Raw genomic sequence first — 19,231 nt, 5'->3', positions numbered from 1 at the left:
TTAATATCAGATTTCTAAATTTTACTTTTATTGAAAAGTTACTTTGATGTTCAGTAAAGTCTTTATTAAATTTTATTTTTGTTAGTTTGGTTACTGAAGATGGTTTATACATTATTTTAGTAAACTTTTCAACCTTGGTGATTTATAATAATTGATAATTATCTGATTCTTTATATTACTCTGTCAAATATCTATGCATTTAAATTATAACAATGTATTTATTTTCTTACTAAATTATATCCATCTATGTGGAATTATATACTATCATTTGTCACATCAATTTATGAGAAAGAAATTTTCCAATCTTTCTAGGTTACTTTAAATTATTTATCTTACCCATTAGTGTGCCCATCATTAAAAGCAATTAAAACTCACAAATGTTTGTGTAGTTTTAGGAAAATTAGAAATTTAGGGGAAAATAGGGTTATATGAAAAAGCAGAAAATTACGTATAATATTTTAACTGTCTTTATTTTTGTGGTTTCTTAGAATTTGTGATAGGCAGGAAATAAGCTACATATTCTGTGTCTGTCATCTTTATTAAAACGTCCTGGAAAAGCTATTTTAATTACTTTAAATGAGTATAATTTGAAAGGAAAATGAATTTTCAGAGTTTATTTTGAGAAGACAGATGCATATCTGAGGAATTAGAAAAATGCACTAACAAAAGATTGGAGGAGGGGATTGTCCCACAATGATAAAAAAAATTGGTTAAAAGAAAAATTTTCTATAGCACATTGCCATTTGTCGATAAGACGGGGAAAGTACTGTGGAGATAAACACTTGATGGTATTAATACATTTTAGAGTATTTCTGTATAGGCATTTGATCTTTCATTTTTTACAAAACCTTCAGAAATTGCTATACTTTATGAGTAACTTAAAGTTTGCACACATGTAGGTGAGTGTATCTCTCTCTCTCTCTCTCTCTCTCTCTCTCTCTCTGTGTGTGTGTGTGTGTGTGTGTGTGTGTGTGTGTGTCCATGTTTGAGTATTTACAACATGACAATAAGCTAACACTGGCTATAATATTAAACTAAATACTATTGATTTATATAAATGCTTCTATTATAGTAGATTTGTATACACACATAACTACATATATAGTTTTCCATTCTCTATTACCTAATTCTTTTTTTTCCATCTTTATTAACTTGAGTACTTCTTATTTACATTTTGATTGTTATTTCCCTTCCCGGTTTCTGGGCCAACATCCCCCTAGACCCTACCCCTCCCCTTCTATATGGGTGTTCCCCTCCCCATCCTCCCCCTATTACTGCCCTCCCCCAAATAATCACGTTCACTCTATTACCTAATTCTTGTTGTATCTCTCAGATACATGCAATTTAGAGTCAGGTTGAATTCAAACCTCAATAAAATAAAAAATAGCAATCATGTATATACAATATACTGTTTACTCATTTCTCATATTCAATAGTAGCAACCTGAATTTTAGAGTGATGGTTAAATAACAGAAGATGTGCATAAAACCATTGACTGATCTTATTTGAAATCACCCATGGTAAGACAGAGAAGAAACGGTCTTTATCACTTTTTTCTTTTTCTCTTCTTTCATTGGACATTTTCTTTATTTACATTTCAAATGTTATTCTCTTTCCCAGTTTCCCCCCCAGTAACCTCCTATCCCACCTCCCTCTCCCTGCTTATATTAGGGTGCTCCCCCACCAATCCACTCCCTCCTTCCTGCCTCCCCATCCTGGCATTCCTCCACACTGGGGCATTGAGCATTCACAGGACCAAGAGCCTTTCCTCCCACTGATGCCCTGAAAAGCCATCATCTGTTACATATGTGGCTGGAGCCATGTGTCCCTCCATGTGTACTCTTTCGTTGCTGGTTTAGTCCCTGGGAGCTCTGTGGTGTCTGGTTGGTTGATATTGTTGTTCTTCCTATGAGGTTGCAAACTCCTTCAGCTCCTTTAGACCTTTAGGTGACGTGATTACTGTCAAGATATTATGCAGTTTAATCATTTTTCATATTTATCAATTCTAAGTTACTTTTTCTGAATACATTCAGAATATTTTCTTCAACAATATATAACTGTTGAAGAATAACATGACTGACATTTCTTGAAAATTTAACTTCTGGTGTTTTAGCTCTTGAAAAACAAAAAAAAGGAATATGCAGTGAGATAAAGTTTATGGAGAACCAAAGGAATATATTTTTTATGTTAAAGTTGTTTTCTGTTTATTAATTAATTTATTTATTTTACATCCAGACCACAGCTTCTCCTTCCTCCCCTCCTCCCAGTCCCTCATCCCTATCTCCCTTCCACAAAAATCCTTCTCTCTTTCTGCTCACAGAAGAAGATACCTCCCATGGCTATCAACTGGCCTTGGCACACCAAGTTGTAGTGAGTTTAGGTTCATCTACTATTGAGCATAGACAAGGCATCCCAGTTAGGGCAACGATGTTTAAATGCTGACAACAGAATCAGAGACAGTGCCTGTCCAGTTGTTAGAGGTGTCATGTGAAGACCAAGGTCCACATGTGATACATATGAATAAGGGGCCTAGGTTCATCCCATACATTCTGTTTGGACAGTGTTTCAGTCTCTCGGAGTCTCAGTGGCCTCCGGTTAGTTGATTCTGTAGTTTTCCTTGTGTTGTTCTTGACCACCTGGGTCCTCCAATCCACCCACTCCCTTCATAACATTCCTTGAACTCCTTCTAATATTTGTCTGTGAGTCTCTGCATTTGTTTCAATCATCTGTTGGGGGAAGAATCTCAGAGGACAGTTATACTAAGTTCTTGTCTACAAATAGAGGAGAATATAGTTAATGGTTACAGGAGGTGCTGGTTCCATTTCTATATTTTCTATTGCTAGCAGTATTAGCTAGGTTCTCCCTCATAATTTCCTCAGAGTTTCCCTTGTCCTAGGTTTTTAGTTTGTCCCAGAGATGCTCCCCTACCCACATTCCAATTTTCTCTCCCAGGTCTCTCTCTCTTTACCCTCCCTACACTTGATCTCTCCTGGTCCCCTTCCCACTGTCTCTCCCACCCAGTTTCCTACTGGAAACTTTTTATCATCTAATATATAGTTTGATTTCTTTCTTGAGAGACTGGGTTTTGTTCATGCAGTTCTTTCACTCGCTTGATTAGAGGCACACCAAGGTATTTAACTTTATTTGTGGCTATTGTGAAGCATATTGCTTCCCTAATTTTCTGTTAAACCCATTTATCTTTGTACAAAGGAAGGATAATGAATTTTTGAGCTAATTTTGTATCAAGCAATTTTACTGAAGGCATTTATTAGCTGTAAGAATTCCCTGCTAGAATTTTTGTGGTCAGTTATGTATACTGTCACATCATCTGCGAAGAACAATGGTTTGACTTCTTCCTTTTCATTCAATCTCCATTATTTGTCTTATTGTTCTATATAAAACTTCGAGTACTATATTGAATAGATACAGGGAGAGTGGGAAGATTTTTTTATGGACCTGATTTTAGCCGAGTTTCATTTAAATTTCTCTCTATCATATTTGATGGTGGCTATTGGGTTATTGGCAATAAGTTTTATTCATTTTGGCTCTAACATATACAAATTTGTTTATACAATGACTGTGGTTAGAAACTAAGTTGATTTTTCATCACCATAAAATGATATTGGTTTTCATAGTTTTGGATTTCTTTGTAGAATACTAGAGGATGATGTTCACAGAGCAAAGTCCTAACAATCAGACATGGTACTCTGGAAAATCTACAACAGTGATAAGGATTATCACTAATTAGCTAACCATTAAGTTATAATTACTCCAGGATAGCTAAAGCTATGTGTAAGAAGGTAAGTAAGTATTAAGGACAAACAATTTAATGAAAATTTGTGTCAGAAGAGATTTTTATATGTGCATTACATCATACTGCTAAGTACAGCATAAGTCTAACATGACCTGATTTTTTATTAAGAAAGATGACTATAATTCCAAAACTAGACCTATGTTTAACTTAAAGTAAATGTTTTATATAAAAATAGCTTTCTTGATTCTAGCATATTGTGATCATCATCAGTTTTGATACCTCAAGTTTGGGTCATGTTCATGTTAAAGAGAAAAATTTCATGCCCAACTATGAAAAAAACACATTCTGTTATTAGAGAAGTAAACAAGTGGACATTTAAGATTTAACTTTTGAAAAATATCAAATAAAACTTATTAACAACATTGTTATATTTAAAAGATTGACAGCTTGTTACTTAGATTTTTATTCAAAAATGTTTTTGTGTGCAATTATATAAATTTCTCTAATAAAACTCAAATAGCACCATCAAGAAATGACATTAAAAATACTCTTACTACATTCTCTGTATTTGCATGTATAATTGGATAGAAAACTTGGATGACACATTATTGTGACATCTGCCAGCTAATATAAAAAAGCTAATATAAAATGAATCAGTTTAAATACATGAAGATTAAATTAACTTTCAACGTCTTAAAATTAATTCAAAGAATGTATGTTAGATTGTATTAGGCAACATATAATTTTGTAATTTTTGTGACTGTGCTAAAGACAAAGACCTTTTTGGTATGGGTTTTCTTAGACTTTATTATCTATTTATATATGTTCTTTGACAACTTTAATTTGGATTTTAGTCTTGCTTAAGATTTTAACTCTCAAGTAATTATATTTTTATAACACATTTGGGTCTTTAAATTTGAATGGGTTTAGCATGGTAGATTAGTGCATGCAAGTTTCATCTCACCAATATATTGGAATTCTTCCATTCTGGTATCAAGTAAAAAAAATTATGATGAACTTAGAATTTTAATTGACTGAAATTAATCTTCTGTAGCTCTTTTGGTAAATGTGAATATAATGTATCTCCTTTCTATCCTAATTACAATTAGTTACAACAGTGTAATTTGTCATGCAAAACAGCTTTTCTGTTACACCAAAGTCCAAACAGCACAACTGATAGAAATTTCTGACTTTGAATGCCTGTATATAATGAGTAGTCTGGAAAGTTTTGATGAATCTTTGTGTTATTTGAAACATGAAAGGCTCCTTTGAATTCTGAAAATCTCAAAATTTTTCTCCTGTTGTAATCTCAAATATTCATGTTCCCAAATGATAGTCAGAAGTTACAATAAAGACCTAAGGGTATGTGATACGATTCTCTATGGTTTCATTGTCCATTCACTGGACTAAGAGCATACTCTGTTTTGTCCTGAAGTCAAAGGATGTTTGCTCAAGGAAAATGCTGTTCACATTCTCATAGTGAAGCAGCCTTTATTTCCTATTAAAAGACAGAAACCTCATTTTATGTTGGTTAATTTGACTCACTGAAGTCAACCTTTACATTTCAATCATGCTGGTAGCCTCTACTTTGGAGGATCTAGTAACTGCTTTCCCAGATTTAGGATGGCCCTGTTGACAGACTTATTTGTTCTAAATAATTACTATCCTCTTAAGATGTCTATTGACTGGGTTGGGGATTTAGCTCAGTGGTAGAGCGCTTGCCTAGCAAGCACATGGCCCTGGGTTCAGTCCCCAGGTCCGGAACAAAAAAAAAAAAAACTTTAAAGAAAAATAAATAAATGAAAAAAGATGTCTATTGACCTTGCTATAAGCTGAAGAAACTACACTGACCATGAAGTTATTACTCTTTTAGGAGATTTGGACATGGAGTGATTTAGAGTACTGGTTACTCTTGCAAAGAACCCTTGACTGATATCCAGCGCTCACATGGCAGCTCATAAGCATTTGTAACTTCAAGTCCAGAGGATCTGATACCATCTCCTGTATTCATTGGCACCAGACAACCACATAATGTACAGACAAACTACTACTACTACTACTACTACTACTACTACTACTACTACTACTACTACTACTATTACTACTACTTAATAGCAACTGAAGAATATATGACATTATAATTTAAAATAAACATTTTTTGTTGTAGTAATTATAAAAATAAATCTATAGTTCACACTGGTGCTGGCACCATAGGGCTGTGTGGCATTAGTGGATATATTCATCTTGACAGCGGCCGGCTCGAGGGTACCACGCCATGCCATGCTACCTCTATCTTTTAGTCCTGGCAGTCTCCTTGACCCCATTGTTAGCCACTCTCTCTTGGCTGTCTCTCTGTTAGCCGTAAAGTCTCTGGTCCCAGCAATCCAATAAATTCAAGACTCAAAAAACAACAAAAATTGCCCAAGAAGAATTTCATAGAAATATTAAGGCTTGAGGAAGATACATTTATCGTTATAGCAGAAATGTTAGCAAAAGTTGATGAGAAATATGAATGCCAGGTGATCACAGTGAGCAGACAGAACTTCAATGTCCCTCACTTAGTACCTCAGCCTCCGCTAGGGTGAACATTTTACTATGGGGCTCATATTTTGACTTAAAAGTGTAGTAGTTCCATGTTTCCAATAGTATACAAAGTTGAACAAAAATCATGTTCAGTGCTCCTGTCTATATAGGTTTTTGAGCATTGCACAAATTAGAAACAGGTGAAATATTTGACATTTCACACAAACCAAAAAGTGTAAAAATATGTGCTACTCTTTCTTTAAAGGTTACTGTCATAGTCTGCACAAATGGCTTGTGACGGTTTTTAGCATACTGACTCACATAGGAAATATATCCCAATTATTGGAAAAATAAAACATGAGTACTGAGAACTTACTTTTGCTCTTAGAATTAGAAGATAAGACATATCAGTTCACATACTAAATTGGTCAACAAGAATTCAGTTATTCATGAGCATAAAAGTTTTATCCATCTTCTGAGGTCTTCCTCAATTTCTTTCTTTGGGACTTGAAGTTGTCATAGGGATCTTTCACTCACTTGGTTAGAGTTACACAAGTATATTTTATATTATTTGTGGCTATTATAAAGGGTATCATTTCTCTAATTTCTTTCTCAGCCTGTATACCATTAGTATAAATATAGGGTACTGATTGGTTTGATCTTTCAGGAGTGCTATTAAGGTGCTAGTGAAAGATCTCTTCAATTTCTTAATGAAGACTTAGTGCTATGAATTTTCCTCTTAACAATGTTTTCATGGTGTCCCACGAGTTTCTGTGTGCTGTGCCTTCATTTTCATTAAATTCTAGAAAGTCTTTATTTTTTTATTTTTTCACTGACCCAGTTATCATAAAGTAGAGAGGTGTTTAGTTTCCATGAATATGTGGGCTTTCTGTTGTTTTTGTTATTGAAGTCCAGCTTTAGTACACGGGGATCTGATAGAATACATGAGATTACTTAAAGCTTCTTTATCTGTTGAAGCTTTCTTATGTCTAATTATGTGGTTATTTTTGGAAAAGGGTCCATGAGGTGCTTAGAAGGAGGTGTATTGTTTTGTTTTAGGGTGAGATATTATCCTTTAAACCCATTTGGTTCTTAAGTTCTGTTAGTTTCTCTATGTCTCTTTTTAGTTTCACTTTCTATGATCTGTCAGTTGGTGAGAGTAGGGTACTGAGACATCCCACCATTATTGTGTGAAGTCCAATGTGTGTTTTTAGCTTTAGGAAAGTTTCTTTTAGCAATGTGAGTGCTCTTGAATTTGGAGCATAGATGTTCAGAACTGAGACTTCATCGTAGTGTATTTTTTCCCTTTGATTACTATGAAGTGTCTATCCCCATCGCTTTTGATTACTTTTGGTTGAAAGTCTATTTTATTTGGATATTAGCATAGATAATCCAGCTTGTTTCTTGGGATCATTTTCTTGACAAATTTTTCTACTCCTTTATTCTGAGGTAGTATATGCCTTCATTACTGAGGTTTCTTTCTTGTGTGCAGTAGAATGATGCATTCTGTATATATTTACACTCTGCTAGTCTGTGATTTTTTTAATTAAGGAATTGAGCCCATTTGATCTGAGAGGTATCAAACCCAGAAGTTTAATGGTTTCTGCTATTTTTGTTGCTTGAGGTGGTTTTATTTTTTATAATTTCATTTTTCTTGGATATTATATGTATTTACATTTCAAATATTGTCCCCTTTCTCTCCTTTCACCCTGCTTCTATGAGGATGCTCCCATTCCCACATAGCCACTCTAACCTTTTGGATTTGTTGTGAAATGATTAATATCTTGTGTTTTCTTGGGTTTAGTTACCCTCTTTCTGTTGGAGATTTCATTCTAATATCTGCTACAGGGCTTGGATTAGTAAAAACATATTGTGTATACTTGGGTTTGTTATGAAATATCTTGGTTTCTCTATTTATGTTGACTGAAAGTTTTTCTGGGTATAATAGTCTTGTCTGGCATATGTGGTCTCGTAGGGTCTGTATGACATCTGTCTGGGCTCTTGGCTTTTAGAGTCTCTGTTAGGAAATCAGGTGTATTTCTGATAGGTCTGTCTTTATATGTTACTTTTCCTCTTACTGCTTTTAATATTCTTTCTTTGTTCTGTATATTTAGTGTTTTGATTACTATGTGGTGGTAATATTTTCTTTTCTGGTCTAATCTATTTGGTGTTTTGTAGACTTCTTATGCGTTTATGGCCATGTTTTGCTTTATGATAGAGAAGTATTCTATGATTTTGTTGAAGATATTTTCTGGCCCTTTGAACTGTGAATGTTCACCCTTTTCTATTCCTATTATTTTTAGGTTTGGTCTTTTTATAATGTCTCAAATTCTCTGGATGATTTTTGTTAGGAACTTTGTACACTTTGCATTTCTTTTACCAAGCTGTTGATATTTTTATGGTGTGTTCTACACCTGAGATTCTCTCCTCATTTCTTGTATTCTGTTTGTGATGCTTGCATTTATAGTTTCTGTTCTATTTCCTAAGTTGTTCATGAGCAGGGTTGCATTCATTTATGTTCTCTTCATTGTTTTTATGTCCTTTGTTAGGTCTTGGACCATTTTATTCAATTCCTTCACCTGCTTGATTGTATTTTCCTGTATTTCCTGTATTTTCCTTCAGGGGAGTTATTTACATCCTTCTTGAAGATTTCTATCATCTTCATTAGATGTGATTTAGTCCTGAATCATGCTTTTCAGGTATGTTAGCATATACAGGTCTTTCTCTGGTAGGGCAACTGGGTTCTGATGGTGCCACATTACACTGGATTCTGTTGCCCATGTTCTTGTGCTTGCCTTTGCCATAGAGTTATTTCTGGTGTTAACTAGTCTGATTGTCTCAGATTACATCAGGCTTCCTTGGAAGCAATTAGAGCTGTGTGACCTGGGTTAGAGCAGGCCACCTGGGAAGCAGGCAGTGTTGTCTGTGGTTAGAGCAGGCCTCCTATGCCCCTGGTTAACACAGACCTCCTGGGAGACAGGCAGGCTATGGGGTCCAGGGGCAGGCACACAGATGTGCCAAGGGTAGAGGTGCAGACCTGCAGCGTTACTGGCTTTCATGAAAATATTTTAATATGTTTAAATAAAATGTGATTATACTGAGTTCTAGATGATTTTCATCCCAACTATTTACTGTCTACTAAGAAGGTGGATAAACACATGCCTTTTTACCCATCTACCCAATATTTGGCCTATTTCAGTACTGATGGGTGACCTGATATGGCACAGAGGGACTACAAAGTCTTTTTTCTCCTTTTACCATATCACAGATACAAACATCCCATAAAAGAATCAGCTGTGTTTTTGAGATCTGTTGATTTCCTATTACAATAAGACATCAAAAGATGAAGTGTCTTTTGGGGGTGGGGTTACCCTTTCTGCATCCAGCAGCTAACTATTAATTCATGTTGGGGTCAGATTTTTCTTCAATACTTCCTTCCTATCCCCAATCTAATATTTGGTAGCAAATTCTTTGCTATTACAAAATAAAAAGAAAAGAAAAAAATAAATGAATATTGTGATAATTGAATTCCCTTTATTTACTGTTTCATTTAATACTTTAGATTATTTGGCATAGAATGTTTGCATGAATTAAAGTAAACTTGTTTCCTGTGTCAACATAAGATCAGAGAACACATTTTATTATGTTTCAAGAGGTATAACATTTAACAGTTTTAAGATGAATATACTGTTTTATATAATCCTGATACTTACGGTGTAGTGAACCATAAGATACTTATGGTGTGGTGAAGCATATCTTTCTATATCTTTTTTTAGCAATTATACTTGCATGTTAATTTTTCAATTCACAATGCATCCACACAATAAATTCACTGCCAATTATAAAAGATACAATCAGCCCACCTAGACAAGATAAAATCAATCTAGTTTACCCAAATCTGAATCATCTTCCTCCATAGGCTCCATCTTGATCTCTCCTCATCCTCCTCCCTAGACTTTTGCTTGCCCACCCTTCCTTCTCATCCAATGATAGGCTATATTTTATCCTGGACCTACCTTGCTACATAATGGCATCATCCTACATATCCTTCTTTCTGTTTAATTAAAAAAATACTTTAATTTTATTATAAGCTGTGCACAACTATTACCATTAGAAAGTCATCTAGATGACTATGTTTTCTCAAAATTAATTAGCTTGGATAGGCTATGAGATTAATTAGTCTTCAACTCCATCAGAAATCTGAGAATGACCAATATTTCCAAAATTATGAGAAGCACAAAGCATAGCTTCTAAAACTTAGCCGATTTCTAGAGACTGCTGATCTAGTCCCTCATTCCTGAAAGTGTTAGAGCATCAGTGTTCAACCTTCTGGCCTAGGATCATCTGACAGACCTTTGTAATGAAGAATTTTGAATGGCTGATAATTCTAGCTTGACAAAGATTATCAGTTGACTATTGTGCATAATGTGTCCCTTTCTGGACATGATTTTGTCTGTAGATGAACTGAGGCAACTCTTGCCAAGTAGCTATCTCACCACAATTGGAACAATTCCAATGCTCAATTTCTTAGAATCCAAGAATGTGTGTGTCCTTAAACATCATATTCTGTGGACTTCTGATGCCTTTGAAGACCACTATCTATGCAAAATATTTCTGGACTGTTAGACCTTGACTACTCTCTGCTATTTCTAATTTCTATCTCAAAAACACCCTTTAACTTACTCAGAACCATGAGTTTGTTATCTGGCTCTTAACTTGTATTGCTAATCATCTAAAAATTGTTTTTAATCATAGTTATAGGACTGAGTCTAAGCCTTATACTTTTAAAATTTTTGTAACGAATAAGTTCTATACCAGAGTAAAGTTATTACTTTAGCTTACTTACTAATTGAGATTATGGCTGTACAAATCAATCTAGCTAATACCTCCCTGTTAAATTACGACCATTTCTAAATTCCTCATAAAATCGACCTTAGAATAGCCAGCTTCAGCCCCCTAAAGTCCTGGGAATCAGGGTGATGACTCATGTGATGTCTCAAAGGCAGGAGCCTTAAAAGAAACACAGAAGCAGCCAAGGCTTGCAGGCTGTAGGTCCCCTGCTGTGATAAGTAGAGGCAGTTCAGAAAGTTAAATTAGAAGCTGCTTGCTTCTTTAACAAAAGTTGTTTGAAAATTATTTAATTTATGTTTGATTTAATTGTTTTAAGATAGTAGAAGGAATTAATGCTCTATTAAGTCTTAGGAGATTTTCATATTCATTCTAACATGGGCTCCATGGGAATTTTCGGTTAAATTCCTAGTTAAACAAGCTGTCTGTTTTATAATGACAGAATTAATGGAACTGTGATTAAGTTTGCTTTTATGGTTAGAAGAGGAGAGTAGAGAGTTTACCCGAATCACGTGGAGATTTTCACCTGCGATTTGGAACTTAAGATAGGGAAAATTAGTCACTGACTCCAAATAGAGAGTGGTGATATTTATAAGTTAATAGGCTTAGTAAAAATAGAAATCTGTACACCAGTCAGAATGAATATAGACATATATTATGGAAGTTATTAATAAATAAAAATCTGACACTCCAGGTAGAGAGCTTGAGAGATCAATGTGTTTTGGGCTAAAGTCCCGGTTTGATAAATTGCTTACTTCTTATTGATATTGGAATTGATAGAAGGTGTTTAATTTGTTTTATGAATTATCCTGCTAAAGGCCATATGTCTCAACTGAGGGTTTGTGGTTACATTTGATATTTACCATAACAGGAAGCTCAGTTTCTCTTAACGTGGGCTCCACAGGAATTTTGGGTTAGTTTCCTAATATGACAGATTAGAGAAGCCTAAACATACACTATGTTTAACTTACTTCTTTTTTTTATTAACTTGAGTATTTCTTATATACTTACTTCTTTTTTAAAAATTGTTTTAATTTTCAGAATGGGTGAAATATTGAGTCTTGTTCTTCCTCTGAGAGAGAGATAGTACAGGATACAAACTTTTCTGCTTACAGACTAAGGAACATGGTATTTTGGGAGAAAGATTTTGTCCTTGTGTTTTTTTTTTTTTTTTTTTTTAACTTGAGTATTTCTTATATACATTTCGAGTGTTATTCCCTTTCCCGGTTTCCGGGCAAACACCCCCCTCCCCCCTCCCCTTCCTTATGGGTGTTCCCCTCCCAACCCTCCCCCCATTGCTGCCCTCCCCCCATAGACTAGTTCACTGGGGGTTCAGTCTTAGCAGGACCCAGGGCTTCCCCTTCCACTGGTGCTCTTACTAGGATATTCATTGCTACCTATGGGGTCAGAGTCCAGGGTCAGTCCATATAGTCTTTAGGTAGTGGCTTAGTCCCTGGAAGCTCTGGTTGCTTGGCATTGTTGTATATATGGGGTCTCGAGCCCCTTCAAGCTCTTCCAGTTCTTTCTCTGATTCCTTCAACAGGGGACCTATTCTCAGTTCAGTGGTTTGCTGCTGGCAATCGCCTCTGTATTTGCTGTATTCTGGCTGTGTCTCTCAGGAGCGATCTACATCCGGCTCCTGTCGGTCTGCACTTCTTTGCTTCATCCATCTTGTCTAATTGGGTGGCTGTATATGTATGGGCCACATGTGGGGCAGGCTCTGAATGGGTGTTCCTTCAGTCTCTGTTTTAATCTTTGCCTCTCCCTTCCCTGCCAAGGGTATTCTTTTTCCTCATTTAAAGAAGGAGTGAAGCATTCACATTTTGATCATCCGTCTTGAGTTTCGTTTGTTCTAGGGATCTAGGGTAATTCAAGCATTTGGGCTAATAGCCACTTATCAATGAGTGCATACCATGTATGTCTTTCTGTGATTGGGTTAGCTCACTCAGGATGATATTTTCCAGTTCCAACCATTTGCCTACGAATTTCATAAAGTCATTGTTTTTGATAGCTGAGTAATATTCCATTGTGTAGATGTACCACATTTTCTGTATCCATTCCTCTGTTGAAGGGAATCTGGGTTCTTTCCAGCTTCTGGCTATTATAAATAAGGCTGTGATGAACATAGTGGAGCACGTGTCTCTTTTATATGTTGAGGCATCTTTTGGATATATGCCCAAGAGTGGTATAGCTGGATCCTCAGGCAGTTCAATGTCCAATTTTCTGAGGATCCTCCAGAATGATTTCCAGAATGGTTTTACCAGTCTGCAATCCCACCAACAATGGAGGAGTGTACCTCTTTCTCCACATCCTCGCCAGCATCTGCTGTCACCTGAGTTTTTGATCTTAGCCATTCTCACTGGTGTGAGGTGAAATCTCAGGGTTGTTTTGATTTGCATTTCCCTTATACTAAAGATGTTGAACATTTCTTTAGGTGTTTCTCAGCCATTCGGCATTCCTCAGCTGTGAATTCTTTGTTTAGCTCTGAACCCCATTTTTTTAATAGGGTTATTTGTTTCCCTGCGGTCTAACTTCTTCAGTTCTTTGTATATTTTGGATATAAGGCCTCTATCTGTTGTAGGATTGGTAAAGATCTTTTCCCAATCTGTTGGTTGCCATTTTGTCCTAACCACAGTGTCCTTTGCCCTACAGAAGCTTTGCAGTTTTATGAGATCCCATTTGTCGATTCTTGATCTTAGACCATAAGCCATTGGTGTTTTGTTCAGGAAATTTTTTCCAGTGCCTATGTGTTCCAGATGCTTCCCTAGTTTTTCTTCTATTAGTTTGAGTGTGTCTGGTTTGATGTGGAGGTCCTTGATCCACTTGGACTTAAGCTTTGTACAGGGTGATAAGCATGGATCGATCTGCATTCTTCTACATGTTGCCCTCCAGTTGAACCAGCACCATTTGCTGAAAATGCTATCTTTTTTCCATTGGATGGTTTTGGCTCCTTTGTCAAAAATCAAGTGACCATAGGTGTGTGGGTTCATTTCTGGGTCTTCAATTCTATTCCATTGGTCTATCTGTCTGTCTCTGTACCAATACCATGCAGTTTTTATCACTATTGCTCTGTAATACTGCTTGAGTTCAGGGATAGTGATTCCCCCTGAAGTCCTTTTATTGTTGAGGATAGCTTTAGCTATCCTGGGTTTTTTATTATTCCAGATGAATTTGCAAATTGTTCTGTCTAACTCTTTGAAGAATTGGATTGGTATTTTGATGGGGATTGCATTGAATCTGTAGATTGCTTTTGGTAAAATGGCCATTTTTACTATATTAATCCTGCTAATCCATGAGCATGGGAGATCTTTCCATCTTCTGAGGTCTTCTTCAGTTTCTTTCCTCAGTGTCTTGAAGTTCTTATTGTACAGATCTTTTACTTGCTTGGTTAAAGTCACACCGAGGTACTTTATATTATTTGGGTCTATTATGAAGGGTGTCGTTTCCCTAATTTCTTTCTCGGCTTGTTTCTCTTTTGTATAGAGGAAGGCAACTGATTTATTTGAGTTAATTTTATACCCAGCCACTTTGCTGAAGTTGTTTATCAGCTTTAGTAGTTCTCTGGTGGAACTTTTGGGATCACTTAAATATACTATCATGTCATCTGCAAATAGTGATATTTTGACCTCTTCTTTTCCGATCTGTATCCCCTTGATCTCCTTTTGTTGTCTGATTGCTCTGGCTAGAACTTCAAGAACTATATTGAATAAGTAGGGAGAGAGTGGGCAGCTTTGTCTAGTCCCTGATTTTAGTGGGATTGCTTCAAGTTTCTCTCCATTTAGTTTAATGTTAGCAACTGGTTTGCTGTATATGGCTTTTACTATGTTTAGGTATGGGCCTTGAATTCCTATTCTTTCCAGGACTTTTATCATGAAGGGGTGTTGAATTTTGTCAAATGCTTTCTCAGCATCTAATGAAATGATCATGTGGTTTTGTTCTTTCAGTTTGTTTATATAATGGATCACGTTGATGGTTTTCCGTATATTAAACCATCCCTGCATGCCTGGGATGAAGCCTACTTGATCATGGTGGATGATTGTTTTGATGTGCTCTTGAATTCGGTTTGCCAGAATTTTATTGAGTATTTTTGCGTCGATATTCATAAGGGAAGTTGGTCTGAAGTTCTCTTTCTTTGTTGGGTCTTTGTGTGGTTTAGGTATAAGAGTAATTGTGGCTTCGTAGAAGGAATTCGGTAGTGCTCCATCTGTTTCAATTTTGTGGAATAGTTTGGATAATATTGGTATGAGGTCTTCTATGAAGGTTTGATAGAATTCTGCACTAAACCCGTCTGGACCTGGGCTCTTTTTGGTTGGGAGACCTTTAATGACTGCTTCTATTTCCTTAGGAGTTATGGGGTTGTTTAACTGGTTTATCTGTTCCTGATTTAACTTCGATACCTGGTATCTGTCTAGGAAATTGTCCATTTCCTGAAGATTTTCAAATTTTGTTGAATATAGGTTTTTATAGTAAGATCTGATGATTTTTTGAATTTCCTCTGAATCTGTAGTTATGTCTCCCTTTTCATTTCTGATTTTGTTAATTTGGACGAACTCTCTGTGTCCTCTCGTTAGTCTGGCTAAGGGTTTATCTATCTTGTTGATTTTCTCAAAGAACCAACTTTTGGTTCTGTTGATTCTTTCTATGGTCCTTTTTGTTTCTACTTGGTTGATTTCAGCTCTGAGTTTGATTATTTCCTTCCTTCTATTCCCCCTGGGTGTATTTGCTTCTTTTTGTTCTAGAGCTTTTAGGTGTGCTGTCAAGCTGGTGACATATGCTCTTTCCTGTTTCTTTCTGCAGGCACTCAGCGCTATGACTTTTCCTCTTAGCACAGCTTTCATTGTGTCCCATAAGTTTGGGTATGTTGTATCTTCATTTTCATTAAATTCTAAAAAGTTTTTAATTTCTTTCTTTATTTCTTCCTTGTCCAGGTTATCATTGAGTAGAGCATTGTTCAATTTCCACATATATGTGGGCATTCTTCCCTTATTGTTATTGAAGACCAGTTTTAGGCCGTGGTGGTCCGATAGCACGCATGGGATTATTTCGATCTTTCTGTACCTGTTGAGGCCCGTTTTTTGACCAATTATATGGTCAATTTTGGAGAAAGTACCATGAGGAGCTGAGAAGAAGGTATATCCTTTTGCTTTAGGATAGAATGTTCTATAAATATCCGTTAAGTCCATTTGGCTCATGACTTCTCTTAGTCTGTCGACATCACTGTTTAATTTCTGTTTCCATGATCTGTCCATTGATGAGAGTGGGGTGTTGAAATCTCCCACTATTATTGTGTGAGGTGCAATGTGTGTTTTGAGCTTTAGTAAGGTTTCTTTTACGTATGTAGGTGCCCTTGTATTTGGGGCATAGATATTTAGGATTGAGAGTTCATCTTGGTGGATTTTTCCTTTGATGAATATGAAGTGTCCTTCCTTATCTTTTTTGATGCCTTTTAGTTGGAAATTGATTTTATTTGATATTAGAATGGCTACTCCAGCTTGCTTCTTCTGACCATCTGCTTGGAAAGTTGTTTTCCAGCCTTTCATTCTGAGGTAGTGTCTGTCTTTGTCTCTGAGGTGTGTTTCCTGTAGGCAGCAGAATGCAGGGTCCTCGTTGCGTATCCAGTTTGTTAATCTATGTCTTTTTATTGGGGAGTTGAGGCCATTGATACTGAGAGATATTAAGGAATAGTGATTATTGCTTCCCTTTATATTCATATTTGGATGTGAGGTTATGTTTGTGTGCTTTCATTCTCTTTGTTTTGTTGCCAAGACGATTAGTTTCTTGCTTCTTCTAGGGTATAGTTTGCCTCCTTATGTTGGGCTTTACCATTTATTATCCTTTGTAGTGCTGGATTTGTAGAAAGATATTGTGTAAATTTGGTTTTGTCATGGAATATCTTGGTTTCTCCATCAATGTTAATTGAGAGTTTTGCTGGATACAGTAACCTGGGCTGGCATTTGTGTTCTCTTAGGGTCTGTATGACATCAGTCCAGGATCTTCTGTCCTTCATAGTTTCTGGCGAGAAGTCTGGTGTGATTCTGATAGGTCTCTCTTTATATGTTACTTGACCTTTTTCCCTTACTGCTTTTAATATTCTTTCTTTATTTTGTGCGTTTGGTGTTTTGACAATTATGTGATGGGAGGTGTTTCTTTTCTGGTCCAATCTATTTGGAGTTCTGTAGGCTTCTTGTATGTCTATGGGTATCTCTTTTTTTAGGTTAGGGAAGTTTTCTTCTATGATTTTGTTGAAGATATTTACTGGTCCTTTGAGCTGGGAGTCTTCACTCTCTTCTATACCTATTATCCTTAGGTTTGATCTTCTCATTGAGTCCTGGATTTCCTGTATGTTTTGGACCAGTAGCTTTTTCCGCTTTACATTATCTTTGACAGTCGTGTCAATGATTTCTAAGGAATCTTCTGCTCTTGAGATTCTCTCTTCCATCTCTTGTATTCTGTTGGTGAAGCTTGTATCTACAGCTCCTTGTCTCTTCTTTTGGTTTTCTATATCCAGGGTTGTTTCCATGTGTTCTTTCTTGATTGCTTCTATTTCCATTTTTAATTCCTTCAACTGTTTGATTGTGTTTTCCTGGAATTCTTTCAGGGATTTTTGTGTCTCCTCTCTATGGGCTTCTACTTGTTTATTTATGTTTTCCTGGAATTCTTTCAGGGATTTTTGCGATTCCTCTCTGTAGGCTTCTACTTGTTCTCTAAGGGAGTTCTTCATGTCTTTCTTGAAGTCCTCCAGCATCATGATCAAATATGATTTTGAAACTAGATCTTGCTTTTCTGGTGTGTTTGGATATTCCGTGTTTGCTTTGGTGGGAGAATTGGGCTCCGATGATGCCATGTAGTCTTGGTTTCTGTTGCTTGTGTTCCTGCGCTTGCCTCTCGCCATCAGATTATCTCTAGTGTTACTTTGTTCTGCTATTTCTGACAGTGGCTAGACTGTCCTATAAGCCTGTGTGTCAGGAGTGCTGTAGACCTGTTTTCCTCTCTTTCAGTCAGTTATGGGGACAGAGTGTTCTGCTTTCGGGCGCGTAGTTTTTCCTCTCTACAGGTCTTCAGCTGTTCCTGTGGGCCTGTGTCTTGAGTTCACCAGGCAGCTTTCTTGCAGCAGAAAATTTGGTCTTACCTGTGGTCCCGAGGCTCAAGTTCGCTCGTGGGGTGCTGCCCACGGGCTCTCTGCAGCGGCAGCAACCAGGAAGACCTGTGCCGTCTCTTCCGGGAGCTTCAGTGCACCAGGGTTCCAGATGGTCTTTGGCTTTTTCCTCTGGCGTCCGAGATGTGTGTGCAGGGAGCAGTCTCTTCTAGTTTCCCAGGCTTGTCTGCCTCTCTGAAGGTTTAGCTCTCCCTCCCACTGGATTTGGGTGCAGAGAACTGTTTATCTGGTCTGTTTCTTTCAGGTTCCTGCGGTGTCTCAGGCACAGGGATCCTGCTGCTCCTGGGCCCTCCCCCACGGGAGCCCAGAGGCCTTATACAGTTTCCTCTTGGGCCAGGGATGTGGGCAGGGGTGAGCAGAGTTGGTGGTCTCTTCCGCTCTGCAGCCTCAGGAGTGCCCACCTGACCAGGCGGTTGGGTCTCTCTCTCACCGGGTCTGGGAGCAGAGAGCTGCTGTGGGCCGGGATCCGCGGGTGTGGGACTTCCCTGTCTTTGTGTTTTGAAAAGGGGTGATTAGGCTCTGGACACCTTCGAGAGGTATATGGAATATATTTGATAGAGGGAGACTGCCTGAAAAACTAGATTTAGGAGAATCAAACAAAAAGTTATCTTGATGAATTTTGTTTTGAGATTTATATCTTGCAGAATATGTATCTTTGATGAAGCTCGTCATCAGAATGCTGAACTGGCCTTTTTGTATTCCTGATCTCAGGGACTTTCAGCCAGATCCAGTCAAGAGAGATATCAGAGTCCACAACAATCATTGGGTGGCCTTCTTTAGGTCAAACAACTCCCCCATTTTCCCTATACCCCACTAAGGATATCTCAACGTCCATATCTTTCTACTTCTAAATCACAGTAAAATATTTAAGAAGAATATTTCAATATTTATTTGATGTTATAAAATATTTACAAGTAATTATTAATTCAGTAAACTTGTTTTTTATCATG

This window comes from Rattus norvegicus, chromosome 2 (assembly GCF_036323735.1).
Source record: "Rattus norvegicus strain BN/NHsdMcwi chromosome 2, GRCr8, whole genome shotgun sequence".
Classification (NCBI taxonomy): Eukaryota; Metazoa; Chordata; class Mammalia; order Rodentia; family Muridae; genus Rattus; species Rattus norvegicus.
Note: the sequence above shows the minus strand (reverse complement) of the source record.